This window comes from Lepidothrix coronata, unplaced genomic scaffold (genome assembly GCF_001604755.1).
Source record: "Lepidothrix coronata isolate B3197 unplaced genomic scaffold, Lepidothrix_coronata-1.0 Scaffold39, whole genome shotgun sequence".
NCBI classification, from domain to species: Eukaryota; Metazoa; Chordata; class Aves; order Passeriformes; family Pipridae; genus Lepidothrix; species Lepidothrix coronata.
In genome coordinates, this window is record NW_016690219.1 from 1,114,098 (window position 1) to 1,122,714 (window position 8,617).

The following is an 8,617-nucleotide window of genomic DNA, read 5'->3' on the forward strand; positions in this document are numbered from 1 at the left end:
AGGAATCTATGTGCAGACACATATGTCAACACTGAAACGCAGGTGTCTATCACCTGTGCAAGAGTCCAAGGCACCAATTATAGCCAGCAGAAGTCTAATCAGTGCAGCCACTGGAGTGTGGAGGCAAGTTCACATCACTCTAAAGTAGGAGTGAATTCAATTGCTCACATGGCAGTGCCTGTTGCTGTTGGAGCTGGTACATTCCACCTTGCAGCAGGTTAATCCTGCACAGGATCTTTTGCAGGTCCTGTGTTGTATCTGTCAGCTGTGTGTTGTGGACACCACAGAACTTCTCAAATAGCACTACATGTCTGATCTTTTCTCCATTGTCTGGCAGGCTGAAATCTATTCTTCATAAAACACAAAGGGAGGTGAGGCCCCAAGTGTCCCTTTAGGCACCGTCATTTGGGTGTCCTCAAGCCTGAGCTGAATCCTTGCTCTGCACTTGTTCAGCTGAATCCTGTCATGGGAGCTTGTCCCCCTAGTATCTGTTTCACAAAAAGCAGTCTGGAAGTAAAGCCCATAAAACTCTGTGAATTCCAGCTTTAGGGTAGTGAGCTTTGGAGCCAGGCAGGGCTCTGTGAAGGTGCAAGTAACTCTTCACTGCTAGACATGTTAACCTAGACCTCAGACAGGGGTGTGCTCATTTATGTAGGTTTTTGCACTTCAAGCAGGGGAGCAGGCAGAGTTGAAAAACATGGAAAAGTGCTCAAAGTTACAGTGGCATTAAGGTAGGAAACTGGGTGAGAAAACATCTGTTTCTGTGATTGTTCTTAAGAATGAATGTTCTGGCATATATTGAGCTCTGCTTGATTAAAGAGACTTTTCCAGTGGCAGAGCCCTGACCCTTCTGCAACCCCCTCTGTGCCCTAGGACTGCACAGTGGCAGTACTGGGACAGTAGGGACCAGAACTGTCTGAAAATCCACCTACTGTTCATTAAAGAACCACTGAATCCATGAAGTTTTGGGATGGAGTTCTCCAGATGATTTGGAATTTTTCTGTTTTTTCTCAGGAAAAAAAATAAATCCCGTTAGCTTTAGTTTTCACTGGGGAGAGACATTCTCTTAATCACAGGGGTTTCCCTTTATCTGAGAAGGAAAGTATTAGGAAAGCTGCTTTGCTACTTCATCTATATCTGCCCTGTCTTCTGCGCTGTGTATATCCTAGCTCTAAATTTGCTCAGAAACGTATACATACATAAGTAATGTAGAAAAAGACAGCAGCATGACTAAAAGCTGGAGCACAGACAAGACAATTGGTTTCACTGTATCTTTGTCTGCTAAGGTGCATTAATCTTGCAAAAGCAAAATGATATTAATGGTAATTTGAAAGAAAGAAGTAGGTTACTTTCAGACTGATTTATTTCTTTGGGCAGCTTGACTGTATGCTGGTGTATTTACAGCTACAGTTCAAGGACAGTAATGTATGCGATTGCTGGCAAGCCAGGTAGCCAGACGTATTTTCAGGCTTGATAGACAAATGTCCATTTACCATGACTTCTATTTTCAAAGTAGTTTCTTTGTATTTTCAACATCTGTTGACAGAACCCTAAATATAGGAATTATGCTAAGTCTTTGCTCTGACTACGCTTTTGTGATATGATCTATTGCAGAAATATCAAGTTGAAATTGGATCAGGAAAACATACTTGCAATTGTGAGCTATCAAAACGATGTAGTGTTGTTATACAGTATAGTTTCAGAAAATATAGTGGCAAAAAAGATTGCTATGGCTATTTTTAAGTTGTGAGAATATAAAAGTAGAGGCTTGCAAGGCTTCTTTTTTCCAATATTGCAATTTGAGATTTTATGTTGACCAAAGAAAGTATATTTAATGGGGATGAAAAAAAAGTACTTTTTAGAAGAATAACTTATAAGAACAGTTATTTAGGCTAGAATATCAATACTCAGAGTTATTTTTCTTCTGAGGCAAAGATCCTGAGAGGGGCAGTGCATACTTTGCCAGTATTCATCACTGTAATGGAACCATTAGAGTAAATCACGTAAATCACTACATTTGCTTCCCTGAGTACCCATGTAAATGATTGTGTTAACGTCTCGTCCATCAGCTTAACAATATTCATTATGAAAATGTGTGTTTCAGCTCCAACCCAGATAAGAGGAGGCTGGGTGAAGGATATTTTGCGGAGTTCTCTGCTGGCAGGTCCCATAGCAGGACTGATATGTGTAACTGAAGGGTTCAAATTATCACTGGAAGCCAAAATTGGCAGTAATATACATTTCCAAAAGCTGAGTTGACTAGATCTGAGCCACTACTTGTTTACCTGTACATGAATCTTTTCCTATGGTCCAAGTCTATAGTCAGAGCAAGGGCTCACAAAGAGCTATTTCAGTCTGTCCTGACATCTTTGTGCTTAAAAGAATGTGATGTTCTATGTACATGAAAAATGAGTTTAAATATAGCTAAAGCTATAATGAAAATCATCAAAGAAATGTAAAGTTCCCCACAGAGTCACTCTTAAGATAAAAATCATACTAAATTTTAGTCAGGACCCACATTGCTAATAAACCAGAATGTCATTTCACAGTAGAGTAAGTAAAAAGGAACAGTTTTTAATCCAATTTACATTTGAGAGAACATGTGTTAGATCTGCTCTTAAAACTTGGCCCATTCCTACTCAAAATGCTCACCAGTCTGTTACAAATTGTCTCAACACCACATTCCATGTTTTTCTTTGTGTAACTACAGGATCTGGTTAAAGTCTAGTCAGGATTTTCCAGTTCTTCCTGTATCCAAATCTTCCTCTGGGATGCAGAGGCTCCAAGGAAGCTTTCCCCAGGTCAGCCTTTGAGCTGTGAAAATACACTTTCATCTCACATCCTTACTCTCACAATTGAATATCTCCTCCTTAGGAGATTCTGCATTAATGTCTCCTTGAACAACAAAGGAGGAAAGATGAAAATACAGCAAAGGGCTCAGTTTTTAAATTTAGTCATCTGGTTTGATGTGAACATCTCTTTTGGACACTATAAGAATCCTACTTTAGATTAGAATAATCTTGATTTAAATTTGGACAATATAATAATCTTGCTTTAGATTTTTAATCTTGCATAAAGTGAAGTTCCCAAATTGAGAATGGAAAAGAATTCTCAAAGGAATTTTTAATTTGACAGAGATGTATTTCACCATGGCATTTTTTCCTATATTCCACTCACTCTCAGTCAGGATTTTGCCCCCATAAGCTGCAAAAGCTGTTGCAAAATTTCTGGTTGTTAGACACCAAAGCATTAGGACTACTGATAGCAGGAATAGACATTTAATTATCTTACCCCACATACTGAGGGATGTGAGCTTGAGAGAAAGGAAAGATGACATGTAAACTCTGTCTGCAGAGTCTCTACCACAGTAATTCCATTAAATTCAAATAGGACTTCAGGGAGGACACTCGTCAGCGTATAGAAAGTTATGACAATATGATCTGAAGAAAATTGTGCAAAAGTGTGTTGCAGCAGTTGAAGAAGAATGAGAGATCTTAGGCCTCATAAAATCTAAGTGCTCTTAGTTTTCTGTCCCTGGTTTTCCTTAACCATATTTTAAACTGAACATATTTTTGTCAGATACAGAACATGTGCTCTAAAAAAAAAATAAAAATCATAAACCAAATACTTTACTTTTAATTTTCTAGTTTAGCAGTGGGATTTCTGCAGACATGCATATAACCTCCTCTTTTTGCAATGTTAACTGAAAGGGGAAAAGAGACAGGAACCTGGTTTATTCTGGAAACAGCAGGTAGTTTGATGTATTTTTACTGCAGATCATTTCCCAGGACACTGTGATTCTTATATTTTTAATCAAATGTGTGAATTGAAAACTGTGGTGTGACCTTTGGAAAAGACACTGCAGGACATCGGCTGAAGCTGTGAATAGTTTAAGTGCAAACAGGAAGTTGACTTGGTTGTTCTGTAACAAAAGACTACGGTAATTTATGAAGTAGGAGTTGCAGTTTCAAAACATTTTTAATTGCTGCATTTGATCTGCTATGCAGTATTGTGTGACAACAGCTAAGAATGAAATGTCAGTGCCCATGTTTCAGCATAAATTTATACAGTGTGAAAGCAAAGAACCCTGTTGATTCCAGCTTTTCTTTCTCTAAGTGTTTCAGATTTGCCTGAATTATTTTCAGGTTAAATAGGGAGTGAAGAGGTCTTCAGTCTTGCAAAGCATTTAAGTAGATGCATAACTTTGTTCTTATTAAGTCTACTTATGAAGAAAAGAAAATTTAATAATAAGGGAAATAGAATGGAAAGGGATTTCACAATGACCTTTGTACCTGGGATAACTCCCTTTGATAAACAAGTCACTCTTAGCATGAAAGTGTATTAATGCTCACTGTCTTTGCCTTTAGTTGATTATTTTGGTAGCTTAGGCCTATGAAAAATTCCATAAGTTTCACTTGCAGGAGTGAAGTTACACAGGAGTAACTAACTTAGCTAACCTGAAGAAAAAAAAATCCCCCATTGTCATATTTTGTAAGTGGTTATTTTAGAAAAAAAAATAGAAAACTACAATTTTGGGCTCAAAATGTCACAAAAAATTTATAGAACATAGAATTATTTCTACAGCATACCCTTCAAAGTCTTGTACTTATTTACTCCCATAGAGGACAATATACCATATCAGTAGCTGCAAGCTCCCTCTTGGTGATGTCTGATATACACTGTGGGCATCCAAGTCTTCCTATAAACTACTGGAATGAAACATAAATCCTGTGTGAGCAAACTCCTGAGTGATTTCCAGAGATAACCACAGATCATTAATGGGATCAGAAATGTGTAATCCCGCAGGTAATTTTTATGCAGTAAAATAGATATGCTAGATATTAGATATAGCTATTAAAAGTGAACTGATTCTGTCCCAAAATATGTTATCATTTTCTTAAACAAGGAGGAAATTCTGAAGATAGCAGTCATTAATTATAGAGAAGATGATAACTTTGTGGCTAGACAAACTTTTATGTTTCTACATCAACAGGGAGCTATGTTTTGATGGGATGACCAGAAAATGCAAGTGAACATCAAATATGTGGGTATTTATGTGTCTATGCATACTTGTCATCCTCAAAATTCCCAAAGGATAAGGAGGCACTTTCCTGAATCAGTGAAGTTTTTCCTCATTTTTCTAGATGTCTTTTGCAAAGAATGACTTTTACAAAAAAACCCAGGTTTTTCTTTATTGTAAATGTTTGGTCCTGTATTATCAGTAAGTAAATAACAAGAAATTAGGTAAGAGAGTTTGCCAGTGTGAATCTTTGCAATGTAACACTATAGGTAGGAACAGAAGTTTTTATCACTGTAGAGAAATTGCTTAGCTTTCATTGGGAAATTTTACTTGGAATCTATTATTCAGAATTAAAGATCCTTCCCACAGATATTGAGCTAACATTTAAATGAGAGAGTTCAAGTACATTACTCAATTTTTTTGTACCATATTTTAAAATGCATTCTAAATGTACGGTTTTGCCTGTCAGTGTTTTCCAATTACTAAAACTGGAAAGCCCTATCTTTTCATTAGGGGGTACTCTATTATCTCTGTAATCAAACCATCCAATTTCAGGAACATCTGTTTAAAACCTTAGCAAATCGGTTAATAATGCTACAAGTTATTTGCATACAGTAGTATCAACACGGAATATGTTTTAGAGCATCTTTCATGCGAAAATTCTGTAACAGTGACAAGAAACTCGTGATAAATTTGTGTCAACCGCTTCAGACATTTTTCACACTTGGATAAAGGATTTTTAGTTGTTTCTTCCATACTTGGTCTTAAGGAGAGAACTGGAAACCATATTGGACACGTTCACTTTCTGCAAGAAGAAGAAGACAGTGAAGAAAACTGACAGCTGGAAAAAATGAGATGAACTACTTAGTAATTTTCATCTTCTAAATAATTATCATGATGCTGAGAAAAGCCTTTTCTCCAGATGAATAAATACAAAACAATACACCTGAATTTTTTCCATGAAGAAGTCACAATAATAATTTCATGTGTTGCAAGTAGCCAGGATTCTCATTTTCAAAATCCTGACTGCAGTGAGAATTTTAATAAATGAAATAAAATAGATAAAGAAAAACAAAATGCAAACTCAAGTCTTTGACTGTCTCCTCCTTTTCATGGGATCACTGACAATCTAGTTTATTGTTTTTTTGTGCTGTGATGTTGTTGCAGGGAAATTCTGATGACTGGTGGCTTAAGACTGCTTCTTAAAAATTGTGTGGAACACTTCTTGGTCTTCTTTTTCTGCCCAGAGTTCTTTGCCCTCTAGGTAAAGCACTCTGAGAAACTGCACAGGAAATCAGAATTACTCAATTAAATGAAATATCTCTTCAGAAAAGCCATCAACACTTCCCTCATTGAATTATGATAAGGTCTGATGTTGGAAAATAAGCAAGGTTGGTTTAAGTGCAAAGGCTATATTTGGTGGTCACAGAAGTTTACGTTTAATTCTATAAAGTTAGCAAAGACCACATAACAGGAAAGGCTAAACATGGGCATTTTCTGAGTGAAAAACATTTCTAAATAATTTCATTTTCAGAGAAGAGATTTACCACTCTGAAAGACCCAGTTTACCTCTTGTTAAACAATAGACTTCAGAATCCACGTCTGGGAGAGGTTCATCAAACTTGTGTCAATGGACTTCCGAGCAGAATCATGAGCCTTCAAGCCCTGGGTGTCTTTGCTAGAACAGAGGTTCCCGAGTTACTCTTCTGTTTCTGCATTAGTGATGCCTGGAGTCTGAAGTAGCTGGGTTTGAGCTGTGGATTTCCTATAACCAGAGTGTTCCCTGACTCTGAAATACTCAACTCTATTTATCTTGCCAAAACCTTTCACAAGCTGTGAAAGATCAGTTAACATTTTTGGAACAAGAGAGAGACCAAGAAGAGCTGAAAAGTGTAAGTTCAAGGTTGATTTTAAAGAGCAAAACAATGGAAGGCTGATTCTATTTTAAACAAGCAAATAAAAGCAAACAAACAAAGAAAAAAAACCACCATGCAAAAAAGCAGAAAACTACTGAAAACTGAGTAATATTTTTTTTTTCATTATAACTTGGGATACATTTGTTAGAAAAAGTGAGTGTCCTACTGGACAGGAATTCCATATTTCAACCATTTCAAGAACATATCATTCCCTAAGGAATTAAGCTCTTTATGAATAGTGGTGTGTGACTAAGAAAAGATTGGACTACTACTGTGTGCGGTCAGATCTACCACATTAAGTCCTCAAATACCTCCCATCACAGCTAGATACTATTGCTTTGTTAGACACTATAGAACTGGAAAAGACTACTTTAAAGTATCTTATAACAATTGCCTGGGCCATCCAGTCCCTAAGTGAAATACCTTTCTAAAGAATATCTCTATCTCTCATACTGTTTCTAAATTTGTTGTTTACATTAAGAAATTTATAATACTGACATTTAGCATTTGACAGTGATATATAAAGTCCTTCAGGTTAATTACCCTTCCTACACACAGGGACAATTACTATAAGATACAGTATATAGAACAGCTGGGACATTTTGTGGGGGTTTTCAAAACCCTAAATCTCCTATGAGTAATGTGAACAACACTTGGTGTGAGAAATACTTTATGACAGTATAGAATGATGTGTTTAATTAAGTGCTGTATACACACACTCCGTACTCCCTTACCCCTATTACAGTCTGTTCCTTTTTACTGAATGTGTTTTGTACACTAGGAGAGATTTAACATTTGCAGAACAACTTCAGGTGCTCAATGATTTACGGACCAGATCCTGTTGATCCAGTTGAAATAATTGGAGTGACTTCCATTGACTTCAACACAAATTGGATCATGGCCCTCAGCAAGTCATTTCAGTTCAGCAAACCTGCACGGGTTGAAAAAAGGTTTTTGAAACATGTCAAAGTCCCAACAGCTGAAGATTTGCTAAGAAAGCTTTCTGAATCACTTTAATAAGGAGCCTGACTGTATGATCTTTTCCTGAACACCCCCCCCTAAATTTATTCAAGTAAAGATGCCAAATAAATAATAAAAAGGTAAATTGACTTGTGGAACAAGTCATGTTGTTAAATTTTATTTTGGTTTGGTTTTTCAAATAACACATAGTTTCTAGATTTGTATTAAAAAAAAGAAACATAGGAACTGAAAGCACCTACTGAAAGGTGAGTCTCTGTACTGTGTGGTTAAAGAAATAGGAATGACAGGAGTTAGCCAGCCCAAAAATGCAGCCTATAGACAGAAATGAGAGAGGAACAGTCATAGTTTGTATGCTCTGAGGGTCTCACAGAGGCCCTACCTCCCTCCACTGTCTGTCCCTTCCTCATGTTATTCCTTCATGTTTATTTTCACTTCTTTCTTTCTGCAAGTACCAGCTAAAACTGATTTTCAGTTTGGCAACCAAAGTAAACCAGAAATTAATAAAAAGTTACTACATGATTAGCATTTTTGTTTAGCTTCCTTTTTACCCCTAAAAGTAAATAAATGCATTTGACCCATTCCTGTTTACTGACTCCTTCTGTCTTTTAAAGTAGATACTGGGACAAAGTCATGTGATGCCCAGTTTTATACCAGTCATTTGTAGCAACACAAAATGTACCACATGATCCAGACCCACTCC

At 36.7% G+C, this 8,617-nt stretch overlaps 1 long non-coding RNA gene across 1 annotated transcript; it reads right to left on the reverse strand.

The window, feature by feature from the left end:
• Positions 1 to 6,622: 6,622 nt before the first annotated feature.
• Positions 6,623 to 8,229, reverse strand: LOC108496386. The gene is made up of 3 exons (XR_001874441.1): positions 8,157 to 8,229; positions 7,769 to 7,867; positions 6,623 to 6,698 (listed from the first exon to the last, which is right to left on the reverse strand). It is a non-coding gene; the product is annotated as an uncharacterized LOC108496386 (long non-coding RNA).
• Between the last annotated feature and the right edge of the window lie 388 nt (positions 8,230 to 8,617).